We start from the raw sequence: 16285 nt of genomic DNA, 5'->3' as shown, positions 1-16285 counted from the left end.
GTTGTCGCCGATTCGAACCAAATTGCTGTCAGTTGTTGTATAGGGTCAGTTGAATTCAGGTATAGTAAAAGTTCCGGCCATTGAACCCATTTTTTGCTGTGGGAGCCAAAAATATGGATTTTTTGGTTTTTTGCGTTTTTCTCTAAAATGAAAAAATCCAGGTAATTTTTTTTCGACTCAGAAAAAGCGCCTTGACAAGGGCAATCCAACGGTGCAAAATTCATTGCCATATGTTGCTTAATAAGGGAGCTATGGGCGTTTAAATGATTTTCCGAAGTGAAAATTATATAGAAGGGGGGAGTACATGGTTTTTTCCGAAAAATTTGTTGTCACCGATTCGAACCAAATTGCTGTCAGTTGTTGTATAGGATCAGTTGAATTCAGGTATAGTAAAAGTTCCGGCCATTGAACCCATTTTTTGCTGTGGGAGCCAAAAATATGGATTTTTTGGTTTTTTGCAATTTTCTCTAAAATGAAAAAATCCAGGTAATTTTTTTCGACTCAGAAGAAGCGCCTTGACAAGGGCAATCCAACGGTGCAAAATTCATTGCCATATGTTGCTTAATAAGGGAGCTATCGGCGTTTAAATGATTTTCCGAAGTGAAAATTATATAGAAGGGGGGAGTACATGGTTTTTTTCGAAAAATTTGTTGTCGCCGATTCGAACCAAATTGCTGTCAGTTGTTGTATAGGGTCAGTTGAATTCAGGTATAGTAAAAGTTCCGGCCATTGAACCCATTTTTTGCTGTGGGAGTCAAAAATATGGATTTTTTGGTTTTTTGCGTTTTTCTCTAAAATGAAAAAATTCAGGTAATTTTTTTTGGACTCAGAAGAAGCGCCTTGACAAGGGCAATCCAACGGTGCAAAATTCATTGCCATATGTTGCTTAATGAGGGAGCTATGGGCGTTTAAATGATTTTCCGAAGTGAAAATTATATAGAAGGGGGGAGTACATGGTTTTTTTCGAAAAATTTGTTGTCGCCGATTCGAACCAAATTGCTGTCAGTTGTTGTATAGGGTCAGTTGAATTCAGGTATAGTAAAAGTTCCGGCCATTGAACCCATTTTTTGCTGTGAGAGCCAAAAATATGGATTTTTTTGTTTTTTGCAATTTTCTCTAAAATGAAAAAATCCAGGTAATTTTTTTTCGACTCAGAAGAAGCGCCTTGACAAGGGCAATCCAACGGTGCAAAATTCATTGCCATATGTTGCTTAATAAGGGAGCTATGGGGGTTTAAATGATTTTCCGAAGTGAAAATTATATAGAAGGGGGGAGTACATGGTTTTTTTCGAAAAATTTGTTGTCACCGATTCGAACCAAATTGCTGTCAGTTGTTGTATAGGATCAGTTGAATTCAGGTATAGTAAAAGTTCCGGCCATTGAACCCATTTTTTGCTGTGGGAGCCAAAAATATGAATTTTTTTGGTTTTTTGCGTTTTTCTCTAAAATGAAAAAATCCAGGTAATTTTTTTTCGGCTCAGAAAAAGCGCCTTGACAAGGGCAATCCAACGGTGCAAAATTCATTGCCATATGTTGCTTAATAAGGGAGCTATGGGCGTTTAAATGATTTTCCGAAGTGAAAATTATATAGAAGGGGGGAGTACATGGTTTTTTTCGAAAAATTTGTTGTCGCCGATTCGAACCAAATTGCTGTCAGTTGTTGTATAGGGTCAGTTGAATTCAGGTATAGTAAAAGTTCCGGCCATTGAACCCATTTTTTGCTGTGAGAGCCAAAAATATGGATTTTTTGGTTTTCTGCAATTTGCTCTAAAATGAAAAAATCCAGGTAATTTTTTTTCGACTCAGAAGAAGCGTCTTGACAAGGGCAATCCAACGGTGCAAAATTCATTGCCATATGTTGCTTAATAAGGGAGCTATGGGCGTTTAAATGATTTTCCGAAGTGAAAATTATATAGAAGGGGGGAGTACATGGTTTTTTTCGAAAAATTTGTTGTCGCCGATTCGAACCAAATTGCTGTCAGTTGTTGTATAGGGTCAGTTGAATTCAGGTATAGTAAAAGTTCCGGCCATTGAACCCATTTTTTGCTGTGGGAGCCAAAAATATGGATTTTTTGGTTTTTTGCAATTTTCTCTAAAATGAAAAAATCCAGGTAATTTTTTTTCGACTCAGAAGAAGCGCCTTGACAAGGGCAATCCAACGGTGTAAAATTCATTGCCATATGTTGCTTAATAAGGGAGCTATGGGCGTTTAAATGATTTTCCGAAGTGAAAATTATATAGAAGGGGGGAGTACATGGTTTTTTTCGAAAAATTTGTTGTCGCCGATTCGAACCAAATTGCTGTCAGTTGTTGTATAGGGTCAGTTGAATTCAGGTATAGTAAAAGTTCCGGCCATTGAACCCATTTTTTGCTGTGAGAGCCAAAAATATGGATTTTTTGGTTTTTTGCAATTTTCTCTAAAATGAAAAAATCCAGGTAATTTTTTTTCGACTCAGAAGAAGCGCCTTGACAAGGGCAATCCAACGGTGTAAAATTCATTGCCATATGTTGCTTAATAAGGGAGCTATGGGCGTTTAAATGATTTTCCGAAGTGAAAATTATATAGAAGGGGGGAGTACATGGTTTTTTTCGAAAAATTTGTTGTCGCCGATTCGAACCAAATTGCTGTCAGTTGTTGTATAGGGTCAGTTGAATTCAGGTATAGTAAAAGTTCCGGCCATTGAACCCATTTTTTGCTGTGAGAGCCAAAAATATGGATTTTTTGGTTTTTTGCAATTTTCTCTAAAATGAAAAAATCCAGGTAATTTTTTTTTGGACTCAGAAGAAGCGCCTTGACAAGGGCAATCCAACGGTGCAAAATTCATTGCCATATGTTGCTTAATAAGGGAGCTATGGGCGTTTAAATGATTTTCCGAAGTGAAAATTATATAGAAGGGGGGAGTACATGGTTTTTTTCGAAAAATTTGTTGTCGCCGATTCGAACCAAATTGCTGTCAGTTGTTGTATAGGGTCAGTTGAATTCAGGTATAGTAAAAGTTCCGGCCATTGAACCCATTTTTTGCTGTGAGAGCCAAAAATATGGATTTTTTGGTTTTCTGCAATTTGCTCTAAAATGAAAAAATCCAGGTAATTTTTTTTCGACTCAGAAGAAGCGTCTTGACAAGGGCAATCCAACGGTGCAAAATTCATTGCCATATGTTGCTTAATAAGGGAGCTATGGGCGTTTAAATGATTTTCCGAAGTGAAAATTATATAGAAGGGGGGAGTACATGGTTTTTTTCGAAAAATTTGTTGTCGCCGATTCGAACCAAATTGCTGTCAGTTGTTGTATAGGGTCAGTTGAATTCAGGTATAGTAAAAGTTCCGGCCATTGAACCCATTTTTTGCTGTGGGAGCCAAAAATATGGATTTTTTGGTTTTTTGCAATTTTCTCTAAAATGAAAAAATCCAGGTAATTTTTTTTCGACTCAGAAGAAGCGCCTTGACAAGGGCAATCCAACGGTGCAAAATTCATTGCCATATGTTGCTTAATAAGGGAGCTATGGGCGTTTAAATGATTTTCCGAAGTGAAAATTATATAGAAGGGGGGAGTACATGGTTTTTTTCGAAAAATTTGTTGTCGCCGATTCGAACCAAATTGCTGTCAGTTGTTGTATAGGGTCAGTTGAATTCAGGTATAGTAAAAGTTCCGGCCATTGAACCCATTTTTTGCTGTGGGAGCCAAAAATATGGATTTTTTGGTTTTTTGCAATTTTCTCTAAAATGAAAAAATCCAGGTAATTTTTTTTCGACTCAGAAGAAGCGCCTTGACAAGGGCAATCCAACGGTGTAAAATTCATTGCCATATGTTGCTTAATAAGGGAGCTATGGGCGTTTAAATGATTTTCCGAAGTGAAAATTATATAGAAGGGGGGAGTACATGGTTTTTTTCGAAAAATTTGTTGTCGCCGATTCGAACCAAATTGCTGTCAGTTGTTGTATAGGGTCAGTTGAATTCAGGTATAGTAAAAGTTCCGGCCATTGAACCCATTTTTTGCTGTGAGAGCCAAAAATATGGATTTTTTGGTTTTTTGCAATTTTCTCTAAAATGAAAAAATCCAGGTAATTTTTTTTCGACTCAGAAGAAGCGCCTTGACAAGGGCAATCCAACGGTGTAAAATTCATTGCCATATGTTGCTTAATAAGGGAGCTATGGGCGTTTAAATGATTTTCCGAAGTGAAAATTATATAGAAGGGGGGAGTACATGGTTTTTTTCGAAAAATTTGTTGTCGCCGATTCGAACCAAATTGCTGTCAGTTGTTGTATAGGGTCAGTTGAATTCAGGTATAGTAAAAGTTCCGGCCATTGAACCCATTTTTTGCTGTGAGAGCCAAAAATATGGATTTTTTGGTTTTTTGCAATTTTCTCTAAAATGAAAAAATCCAGGTAATTTTTTTTTGGACTCAGAAGAAGCGCCTTGACAAGGGCAATCCAACGGTGCAAAATTCATTGCCATATGTTGCTTAATAAGGGAGCTATGGGCGTTTAAATGATTTTCCGAAGTGAAAATTATATAGAAGGGGGGAGTACATGGTTTTTTTCGAAAAATTTGTTGTCGCCGATTCGAACCAAATTGCTGTCAGTTGTTGTATAGGGTCAGTTGAATTCAGGTATAGTAAAAGTTCCGGCCATTGAACCCATTTTTTGCTGTGAGAGCCAAAAATATGGATTTTTTGGTTTTCTGCAATTTGCTCTAAAATGAAAAAATCCAGGTAATTTTTTTTCGACTCAGAAGAAGCGTCTTGACAAGGGCAATCCAACGGTGCAAAATTCATTGCCATATGTTGCTTAATAAGGGAGCTATGGGCGTTTAAATGATTTTCCGAAGTGAAAATTATATAGAAGGGGGGAGTACATGGTTTTTTTCGAAAAATTTGTTGTCGCCGATTCGAACCAAATTGCTGTCAGTTGTTGTATAGGGTCAGTTGAATTCAGGTATAGTAAAAGTTCCGGCCATTGAACCCATTTTTTGCTGTGGGAGCCAAAAATATGGATTTTTTGGTTTTTTGCAATTTTCTCTAAAATGAAAAAATCCAGGTAATTTTTTTTCGACTCAGAAGAAGCGCCTTGACAAGGGCAATCCAACGGTGTAAAATTCATTGCCATATGTTGCTTAATAAGGGAGCTATGGGCGTTTAAATGATTTTCCGAAGTGAAAATTATATAGAAGGGGGGAGTACATGGTTTTTTTCGAAAAATTTGTTGTCGCCGATTCGAACCAAATTGCTGTCAGTTGTTGTATAGGGTCAGTTGAATTCAGGTATAGTAAAAGTTCCGGCCATTGAACCCATTTTTTGCTGTGAGAGCCAAAAATATGGATTTTTTGGTTTTTTGCAATTTTCTCTAAAATGAAAAAATCCAGGTAATTTTTTTTCGACTCAGAAGAAGCGCCTTGACAAGGGCAATCCAACGGTGTAAAATTCATTGCCATATGTTGCTTAATAAGGGAGCTATGGGCGTTTAAATGATTTTCCGAAGTGAAAATTATATAGAAGGGGGGAGTACATGGTTTTTTTCGAAAAATTTGTTGTCGCCGATTCGAACCAAATTGCTGTCAGTTGTTGTATAGGGTCAGTTGAATTCAGGTATAGTAAAAGTTCCGGCCATTGAACCCATTTTTTGCTGTGAGAGCCAAAAATATGGATTTTTTGGTTTTTTGCAATTTTCTCTAAAATGAAAAAATCCAGGTAATTTTTTTTTGGACTCAGAAGAAGCGCCTTGACAAGGGCAATCCAACGGTGCAAAATTCATTGCCATATGTTGCTTAATAAGGGAGCTATGGGCGTTTAAATGATTTTCCGAAGTGAAAATTATATAGAAGGGGAGAGTACATGGTTTTTTTCGAAAAATTTGTTGTCGCCGATTCGAACCAAATTGCTGTTAGTTGTTGTATAGGGTCAGTTGAATTCAGGTATAGTAAAAGTTCCGGCCATTGAACCCATTTTTTGCTGTGGGAGCCAAAAATATGGATTTTTTGGTTTTTTGCAATTTTCTCTAAAATGAAAAAATCCAGGTAATTTTTTTTCGACTCAGAAGAAGCGCCTTGACAAGGGCAATCCAACGGTGCAAAATTCATTGCCATATGTTGCTTAATAAGGGAGCTATGGGCGTTTAAATGATTTTCCGAAGTGAAAATTATATAGAAGGGGGGAGTACATGGTTTTTTCCGAAAAATTTGTTGTCGCCGATTCGAACCAAATTGCTGTCAGTTGTTGTATAGGGTCAGTTGAATTCAGGTATAGTAAAAGTTCCGGCCATTGAACCCATTTTTTGCTGTGAGAGCCAAAAATATGGATTTTTTGGTTTTTTGCAATTTTCTCTAAAATGAAAAAATCCAGGTAATTTTTTTTCGACTCAGAAGAAGCGCCTTGACAAGGGCAATCCAACGGTGCAAAATTCATTGCCATATGTTGCTTAATAAGGGAGCTATGGGCGTTTAAATGATTTTCCGAAGTGAAAATTATATAGAAGGGGGGAGTACATGGTTTTTTTCGAAAAATTTGTTGTCGCCGATTCGAACCAAATTGCTGTCAGTTGTTGTATAGGGTCAGTTGAATTCAGGTATAGTAAAAGTTCCGGCCATTGAACCCATTTTTTGCTGTGAGAGCCAAAAATATGGATTTTTTGGTTTTTTGCAATTTTCTCTAAAATGAAAAAATCCAGGTAATTTTTTTTTGGACTCAGAAGAAGCGCCTTGACAAGGGCAATCCAACGGTGCAAAATTCATTGCCATATGTTGCTTAATAAGGGAGCTATGGGCGTTTAAATGATTTTCCGAAGTGAAAATTATATAGAAGGGGGGAGTACATGGTTTTTTTCGAAAAATTTGTTGTCGCCGATTCGAACCAAATTGCTGTCAGTTGTTGTATAGGGTCAGTTGAATTCAGGTATAGTAAAAGTTCCGGCCATTGAACCCATTTTTTGCTGTGGGAGCCAAAAATATGAATTTTTTTGGTTTTTTGCGTTTTTCTCTAAAATGAAAAAATCCAGGTAATTTTTTTTCGGCTCAGAAAAAGCGCCTTGACAAGGGCAATCCAACGGTGCAAAATTCATTGCCATATGTTGCTTAATAAGGGAGCTATGGGCGTTTAAATGATTTTCCGAAGTGAAAATTATATAGAAGGGGGGAGTACATGGTTTTTTTCGAAAAATTTGTTGTCGCCGATTCGAACCAAATTGCTGTCAGTTGTTGTATAGGGTCAGTTGAATTCAGGTATAGTAAAAGTTCCGGCCATTGAACCCATTTTTTGCTGTGGGAGCCAAAAATATGGATTTTTTGGTTTTTTGCAATTTTCTCTAAAATGAAAAAATCCAGGTAATTTTTTTTCGACTCAGAAGAAGCGCCTTGACAAGGGCAATCCAACGGTGCAAAATTCATTGCCATATGTTGCTTAATAAGGGAGCTATCGGCGTTTAAATGATTTTCCGAAGTGAAAATTATATAGAAGGGGGGAGTACATGGTTTTTTTCGAAAAATTTGTTGTCGCCGATTCGAACCAAATTGCTGTCAGTTATAGTATAGGGTCAGTTGAATTCAGGTATAGTAAAAGTTCCGGCCATTGAACTCATTTTTTGCTGTGGGAGCCAAAAATATGAATTTTTTGGTTTTTTGCGTTTTTCTCTAAAATGAAAAAATCCAGGTAATTTTTTTTCGACTCAGAAGAAGCGCCTTGACAAGGGCAATCCAACGGTGCAAAATTCATTGCCATATGTTGCTTAATAAGGGAGCTATGGGCGTTTAAATGATTTTCCGAAGTGAAAATTATATAGAAGGGGAGAGTACATGGTTTTTTTCGAAAAATTTGTTGTCGCCGATTCGAACCAAATTGCTGTCAGTTGTTGTATAGGGTCAGTCGAATTCAGGTATAGTAAAAGTTCCGGCCATTGAACCCATTTTTTGCTGTGAGAGCCAAAAATATGGATTTTTTGGTTTTTTGCAATTTTCTCTAAAATGAAAAAATCCAGGTAATTTTTTTTCGACTCAGAAGAAGCGCCTTGACAAGGGCAATCCAACGGTGCAAAATTCATTGCCATATGTTGCTTAATAAGGGAGCTATGGGCGTTTAAATGATTTTCCGAAGTGAAAATTATATAGAAGGGGGGAGTACATGGTTTTTTTCGAAAAATTTGTTGTCGCCGATTCGAACCAAATTGCTGTCAGTTGTTGTATAGGGTCAGTTGAATTCAGGTATAGTAAAAGTTCCGGCCATTGAACCCATTTTTTGCTGTGAGAGCCAAAAATATGGATTTTTTGGTTTTTTGCAATTTTCTCTAAAATGAAAAAATCCAGGTAATTTTTTTTTGGACTCAGAAGAAGCGCCTTGACAAGGGCAATCCAACGGTGCAAAATTCATTGCCATATGTTGCTTAATAAGGGAGCTATGGGCGTTTAAATGATTTTCCGAAGTGAAAATTATATAGAAGGGGGGAGTACATGGTTTTTTTCGAAAAATTTGTTGTCGCCGATTCGAACCAAATTGCTGTCAGTTGTTGTATAGGGTCAGTTGAATTCAGGTATAGTAAAAGTTCCGGCCATTGAACCCATTTTTTGCTGTGAGAGCCAAAAATATGGATTTTTGGTTTTTTGCAATTTTCTCTAAAATGAAAAAATCCAGGTAATTTTTTTTCGACTCAGAAAAAGCGCCTTGACAAGGGCAATCCAACGGTGCAAAATTCATTGCCATATGTTGCTTAATAAGGGAGCTATGGGCGTTTAAATGATTTTCCGAAGTGAAAATTATATAGAAGGGGGGAGTACATGGTTTTTTTCGAAAAATTTGTTGTCACCGATTCGAACCAAATTGCTGTCAGTTGTTGTATAGGATCAGTTGAATTCAGGTATAGTAAAAGTTCCGGCCATTGAACCCATTTTTTGCTGTGGGAGCCAAAAATATGATTTTTTTTGGTTTTTTGCGTTTTTCTCTAAAATGAAAAAATCCAGGTAATTTTTTTTCGGCTCAGAAAAAGCGCCTTGACAAGGGCAATCCAACGGTGCAAAATTCATTGCCATATGTTGCTTAATAAGGGAGCTATGGGCGTTTAAATGATTTTCCGAAGTGAAAATTATATAGAAGGGGGGAGTACATGGTTTTTTTCGAAAAATTTGTTGTCGCCGATTCGAACCAAATTGCTGTCAGTTGTTGTATAGGGTCAGTTGAATTCAGGTATAGTAAAAGTTCCGGCCATTGAACCCATTTTTTGCTGTGGGAGCCAAAAATATGGATTTTTTGGTTTTTTGCAATTTTCTCTAAAATGAAAAAATCCAGGTAATTTTTTTTCGACTCAGAAGAAGCGCCTTGACAAGGGCAATCCAACGGTGCAAAATTCATTGCCATATGTTGCTTAATAAGGGAGCTATCGGCGTTTAAATGATTTTCCGAAGTGAAAATTATATAGAAGGGGGGAGTACATGGTTTTTTTCGAAAAATTTGTTGTCGCCGATTCGAACCAAATTGCTGTCAGTTATAGTATAGGGTCAGTTGAATTCAGGTATAGTAAAAGTTCCGGCCATTGAACCCATTTTTTGCTGTGGGAGCCAAAAATATGGATTTTTTTGTTTTTTGCAATTTTCTCTAAAATGAAAAAATCCAGGTAATTTTTTTTCGACTCAGAAGAAGCGCCTTGACAAGGGCAATCCAACGGTGCAAAATTCATTGCCATATGTTGCTTAATAAGGGAGCTATGGGCGTTTAAATGATTTTCCGAAGTGAAAATTATATAGAAGGGGGGAGTACATGGTTTTTTCCGAAAAATTTGTTGTCGCCGATTCGAACCAAATTGCTGTCAGTTGTTGTATAGGGTCAGTTGAATTCAGGTTTTGTAAAAGTTCCGGCCATTGAACCCATTTTTTGCTGTGGGAGCCAAAAATATGGATTTTTTGGTTTTTTGCAATTTTCTCTAAAATGAAAAAAATCCAGGTAATTTTTTTTCGACTCAGAAGAAGCGCCTTGACAAGGGCAATCCAACGGTGCAAAATTCATTGCCATATGTTGCTTAATAAGGGAGCTATGGGGGTTTAAATGATTTTCCGAAGTGAAAATTATATAGAAGGGGGGAGTACATGGTTTTTTTCGAAAAATTTGTTGTCGCCGATTCGAACCAAATTGCTGTCAGTTGTTGTATAGGATCAGTTGAATTCAGGTATAGTAAAAGTTCCGGCCATTGAACCCATTTTTTGCTGTGAGAGCCAAAAATATGGATTTTTTGGTTTTTTGCAATTTTCTCTAAAATGAAAAAATCCAGGTAATTTTTTTTTGGATTCAGAAGAAGCGCCTTGACAAGGGCAATCCAACGGTGCAAAATTCATTGCCATATGTTGCTTAATAAGGGAGCTATGGGCGTTTAAATGATTTTCCGAAGTGAAAATTATATAGAAGGGGGGAGTACATGGTTTTTTTCGAAAAATTTGTTGTCGCCGATTCGAACCAAATTGCTGTCAGTTGTTGTATAGGGTCAGTTGAATTCAGGTATAGTAAAAGTTCCGGCCATTGAACCCATTTTTTGCTGTGAGAGCCAAAAATATGGATTTTTTGGTTTTCTGCAATTTGCTCTAAAATGAAAAAATCCAGGTAATTTTTTTTCGACTCAGAAGAAGCGTCTTGACAAGGGCAATCCAACGGTGCAAAATTCATTGCCATATGTTGCTTAATAAGGGAGCTATGGGCGTTTAAATGATTTTCCGAAGTGAAAATTATATAGAAGGGGGGAGTACATGGTTTTTTTCGAAAAATTTGTTGTCGCCGATTCGAACCAAATTGCTGTCAGTTGTTGTATAGGGTCAGTTGAATTCAGGTATAGTAAAAGTTCCGGCCATTGAACCCATTTTTTGCTGTGGGAGCCAAAAATATGGATTTTTTGGTTTTTTGCAATTTTCTCTAAAATGAAAAAATCCAGGTAATTTTTTTTCGACTCAGAAGAAGCGCCTTGACAAGGGCAATCCAACGGTGTAAAATTCATTGCCATATGTTGCTTAATAAGGGAGCTATGGGCGTTTAAATGATTTTCCGAAGTGAAAATTATATAGAAGGGGGGAGTACATGGTTTTTTTCGAAAAATTTGTTGTCGCCGATTCGAACCAAATTGCTGTCAGTTGTTGTATAGGGTCAGTTGAATTCAGGTATAGTAAAAGTTCCGGCCATTGAACCCATTTTTTGCTGTGAGAGCCAAAAATATGGATTTTTTGGTTTTTTGCAATTTTCTCTAAAATGAAAAAATCCAGGTAATTTTTTTTCGACTCAGAAGAAGCGCCTTGACAAGGGCAATCCAACGGTGTAAAATTCATTGCCATATGTTGCTTAATAAGGGAGCTATGGGCGTTTAAATGATTTTCCGAAGTGAAAATTATATAGAAGGGGGGAGTACATGGTTTTTTTCGAAAAATTTGTTGTCGCCGATTCGAACCAAATTGCTGTCAGTTGTTGTATAGGGTCAGTTGAATTCAGGTATAGTAAAAGTTCCGGCCATTGAACCCATTTTTTGCTGTGAGAGCCAAAAATATGGATTTTTTGGTTTTTTGCAATTTTCTCTAAAATGAAAAAATCCAGGTAATTTTTTTTTGGACTCAGAAGAAGCGCCTTGACAAGGGCAATCCAACGGTGCAAAATTCATTGCCATATGTTGCTTAATAAGGGAGCTATGGGCGTTTAAATGATTTTCCGAAGTGAAAATTATATAGAAGGGGGGAGTACATGGTTTTTTTCGAAAAATTTGTTGCCGCCGATTCGAACCAAATTGCTGTCAGTTGTTGTATAGGGTCAGTTGAATTCAGGTATAGTAAAAGTTCCGGCCATTGAACCCATTTTTTGCTGTGAGAGCCAAAAATATGGATTTTTTGGTTTTTTGCAATTTTCTCTAAAATGAAAAAATCCAGGTAATTTTTTTTCGACTCAGAAAAAGCGCCTTGACAAGGGCAATCCAACGGTGCAAAATTCATTGCCATATGTTGCTTAATAAGGGAGCTATGGGCGTTTAAATGATTTTCCGAAGTGAAAATTATATAGAAGGGGAGAGTACATGGTTTTTTTCGAAAAATTTGTTGTCACCGATTCGAACCAAATTGCTGTCAGTTGTTGTATAGGATCAGTTGAATTCAGGTATAGTAAAAGTTCCGGCCATTGAACCCATTTTTTGCTGTGGGAGCCAAAAATATGGATTTTTTGTTTTTTTGCAATTTTCTCTAAAATGAAAAAATCCAGGTAATTTTTTTTCGACTCAGAAGAAGCGCCTTGACAAGGGCAATCCAACGGTGCAAAATTCATTGCCATATGTTGCTTAATAAGGGAGCTATGGGCGTTTAAATGATTTTCCGAAGTGAAAATTATATAGAAGGGGAGAGTACATGGTTTTTTTCGAAAAATTTGTTGTCGCCGATTCGAACCAAATTGCTGTTAGTTGTTGTATAGGGTCAGTTGAATTCAGGTATAGTAAAAGTTCCGGCCATTGAACCCATTTTTTGCTGTGGGAGCCAAAAATATGGATTTTTTGGTTTTTTGCAATTTTCTCTAAAATGAAAAAATCCAGGTAATTTTTTTTCGACTCAGAAGAAGCGCCTTGACAAGGGCAATCCAACGGTGCAAAATTCATTGCCATATGTTGCTTAATAAGGGAGCTATGGGCGTTTAAATGATTTTCCGAAGTGAAAATTATATAGAAGGGCGGAGTACATGGTTTTTTCCGAAAAATTTGTTGTCGCCGATTCGAACCAAATTGCTGTCAGTTGTTGTATAGGGTCAGTTGAATTCAGGTATAGTAAAAGTTCCGGCCATTGAACCCATTTTTTGCTGTGAGAGCCAAAAATATGGATTTTTTGGTTTTTTGCAATTTTCTCTAAAATGAAAAAATCCAGGTAATTTTTTTTCGACTCAGAAGAAGCGCCTTGACAAGGGCAATCCAACGGTGCAAAATTCATTGCCATATGTTGCTTAATAAGGGAGCTATGGGCGTTTAAATGATTTTCCGAAGTGAAAATTATATAGAAGGGGGGAGTACATGGTTTTTTTCGAAAAATTTGTTGTCGCCGATTCGAACCAAATTGCTGTCAGTTGTTGTATAGGGTCAGTTGAATTCAGGTATAGTAAAAGTTCCGGCCATTGAACCCATTTTTTGCTGTGAGAGCCAAAAATATGGATTTTTTGGTTTTTTGCAATTTTCTCTAAAATGAAAAAATCCAGGTAATTTTTTTTTGGACTCAGAAGAAGCGCCTTGACAAGGGCAATCCAACGGTGCAAAATTCATTGCCATATGTTGCTTAATAAGGGAGCTATGGGCGTTTAAATGATTTTCCGAAGTGAAAATTATATAGAAGGGGGGAGTACATGGTTTTTTTCGAAAAATTTGTTGTCGCCGATTCGAACCAAATTGCTGTCAGTTGTTGTATAGGGTCAGTTGAATTCAGGTATAGTAAAAGTTCCGGCCATTGAACCCATTTTTTGCTGTGGGAGCCAAAAATATGAATTTTTTTGGTTTTTTGCGTTTTTCTCTAAAATGAAAAAATCCAGGTAATTTTTTTTCGGCTCAGAAAAAGCGCCTTGACAAGGGCAATCCAACGGTGCAAAATTCATTGCCATATGTTGCTTAATAAGGGAGCTATGGGCGTTTAAATGATTTTCCGAAGTGAAAATTATATAGAAGGGGGGAGTACATGGTTTTTTTCGAAAAATTTGTTGTCGCCGATTCGAACCAAATTGCTGTCAGTTGTTGTATAGGGTCAGTTGAATTCAGGTATAGTAAAAGTTCCGGCCATTGAACCCATTTTTTGCTGTGGGAGCCAAAAATATGGATTTTTTGGTTTTTTGCAATTTTCTCTAAAATGAAAAAATCCAGGTAATTTTTTTTCGACTCAGAAGAAGCGCCTTGACAAGGGCAATCCAACGGTGCAAAATTCATTGCCATATGTTGCTTAATAAGGGAGCTATCGGCGTTTAAATGATTTTCCGAAGTGAAAATTATATAGAAGGGGGGAGTACATGGTTTTTTTCGAAAAATTTGTTGTCGCCGATTCGAACCAAATTGCTGTCAGTTATAGTATAGGGTCAGTTGAATTCAGGTATAGTAAAAGTTCCGGCCATTGAACTCATTTTTTGCTGTGGGAGCCAAAAATATGAATTTTTTGGTTTTTTGCGTTTTTCTCTAAAATGAAAAAATCCAGGTAATTTTTTTTCGACTCAGAAGAAGCGCCTTGACAAGGGCAATCCAACGGTGCAAAATTCATTGCCATATGTTGCTTAATAAGGGAGCTATGGGCGTTTAAATGATTTTCCGAAGTGAAAATTATATAGAAGGGGAGAGTACATGGTTTTTTTCGAAAAATTTGTTGTCGCCGATTCGAACCAAATTGCTGTCAGTTGTTGTATAGGGTCAGTCGAATTCAGGTATAGTAAAAGTTCCGGCCATTGAACCCATTTTTTGCTGTGAGAGCCAAAAATATGGATTTTTTGGTTTTTTGCAATTTTCTCTAAAATGAAAAAATCCAGGTAATTTTTTTTCGACTCAGAAGAAGCGCCTTGACAAGGGCAATCCAACGGTGCAAAATTCATTGCCATATGTTGCTTAATAAGGGAGCTATGGGCGTTTAAATGATTTTCCGAAGTGAAAATTATATAGAAGGGGGGAGTACATGGTTTTTTTCGAAAAATTTGTTGTCGCCGATTCGAACCAAATTGCTGTCAGTTGTTGTATAGGGTCAGTTGAATTCAGGTATAGTAAAAGTTCCGGCCATTGAACCCATTTTTTGCTGTGAGAGCCAAAAATATGGATTTTTTGGTTTTTTGCAATTTTCTCTAAAATGAAAAAATCCAGGTAATTTTTTTTTGGACTCAGAAGAAGCGCCTTGACAAGGGCAATCCAACGGTGCAAAATTCATTGCCATATGTTGCTTAATAAGGGAGCTATGGGCGTTTAAATGATTTTCCGAAGTGAAAATTATATAGAAGGGGGGAGTACATGGTTTTTTTCGAAAAATTTGTTGTCGCCGATTCGAACCAAATTGCTGTCAGTTGTTGTATAGGGTCAGTTGAATTCAGGTATAGTAAAAGTTCCGGCCATTGAACCCATTTTTTGCTGTGAGAGCCAAAAATATGGATTTTTGGTTTTTTGCAATTTTCTCTAAAATGAAAAAATCCAGGTAATTTTTTTTCGACTCAGAAAAAGCGCCTTGACAAGGGCAATCCAACGGTGCAAAATTCATTGCCATATGTTGCTTAATAAGGGAGCTATGGGCGTTTAAATGATTTTCCGAAGTGAAAATTATATAGAAGGGGGGAGTACATGGTTTTTTTCGAAAAATTTGTTGTCACCGATTCGAACCAAATTGCTGTCAGTTGTTGTATAGGATCAGTTGAATTCAGGTATAGTAAAAGTTCCGGCCATTGAACCCATTTTTTGCTGTGGGAGCCAAAAATATGATTTTTTTTGGTTTTTTGCGTTTTTCTCTAAAATGAAAAAATCCAGGTAATTTTTTTTCGGCTCAGAAAAAGCGCCTTGACAAGGGCAATCCAACGGTGCAAAATTCATTGCCATATGTTGCTTAATAAGGGAGCTATGGGCGTTTAAATGATTTTCCGAAGTGAAAATTATATAGAAGGGGGGAGTACATGGTTTTTTTCGAAAAATTTGTTGTCGCCGATTCGAACCAAATTGCTGTCAGTTGTTGTATAGGGTCAGTTGAATTCAGGTATAGTAAAAGTTCCGGCCATTGAACCCATTTTTTGCTGTGGGAGCCAAAAATATGGATTTTTTGGTTTTTTGCAATTTTCTCTAAAATGAAAAAATCCAGGTAATTTTTTTTCGACTCAGAAGAAGCGCCTTGACAAGGGCAATCCAACGGTGCAAAATTCATTGCCATATGTTGCTTAATAAGGGAGCTATCGGCGTTTAAATGATTTTCCGAAGTGAAAATTATATAGAAGGGGGGAGTACATGGTTTTTTTCGAAAAATTTGTTGTCGCCGATTCGAACCAAATTGCTGTCAGTTATAGTATAGGGTCAGTTGAATTCAGGTATAGTAAAAGTTCCGGCCATTGAACCCATTTTTTGCTGTGGGAGCCAAAAATATGGATTTTTTTGTTTTTTGCAATTTTCTCTAAAATGAAAAAATCCAGGTAATTTTTTTTCGACTCAGAAGAAGCGCCTTGACAAGGGCAATCCAACGGTGCAAAATTCATTGCCATATGTTGCTTAATAAGGGAGCTATGGGCGTTTAAATGATTTTCCGAAGTGAAAATTATATAGAAGGGGGGAGTACATGGTTTTTTCCGAAAAATTTGTTGTCGCCGATTCGAACCAAAT

Source organism: Tenebrio molitor, chromosome 9, assembly GCF_963966145.1.
Source record: "Tenebrio molitor chromosome 9, icTenMoli1.1, whole genome shotgun sequence".
NCBI lineage: Eukaryota > Metazoa > Arthropoda > Insecta > Coleoptera > Tenebrionidae > Tenebrio > Tenebrio molitor.
This window is presented reverse-complemented; position numbering follows the sequence as displayed.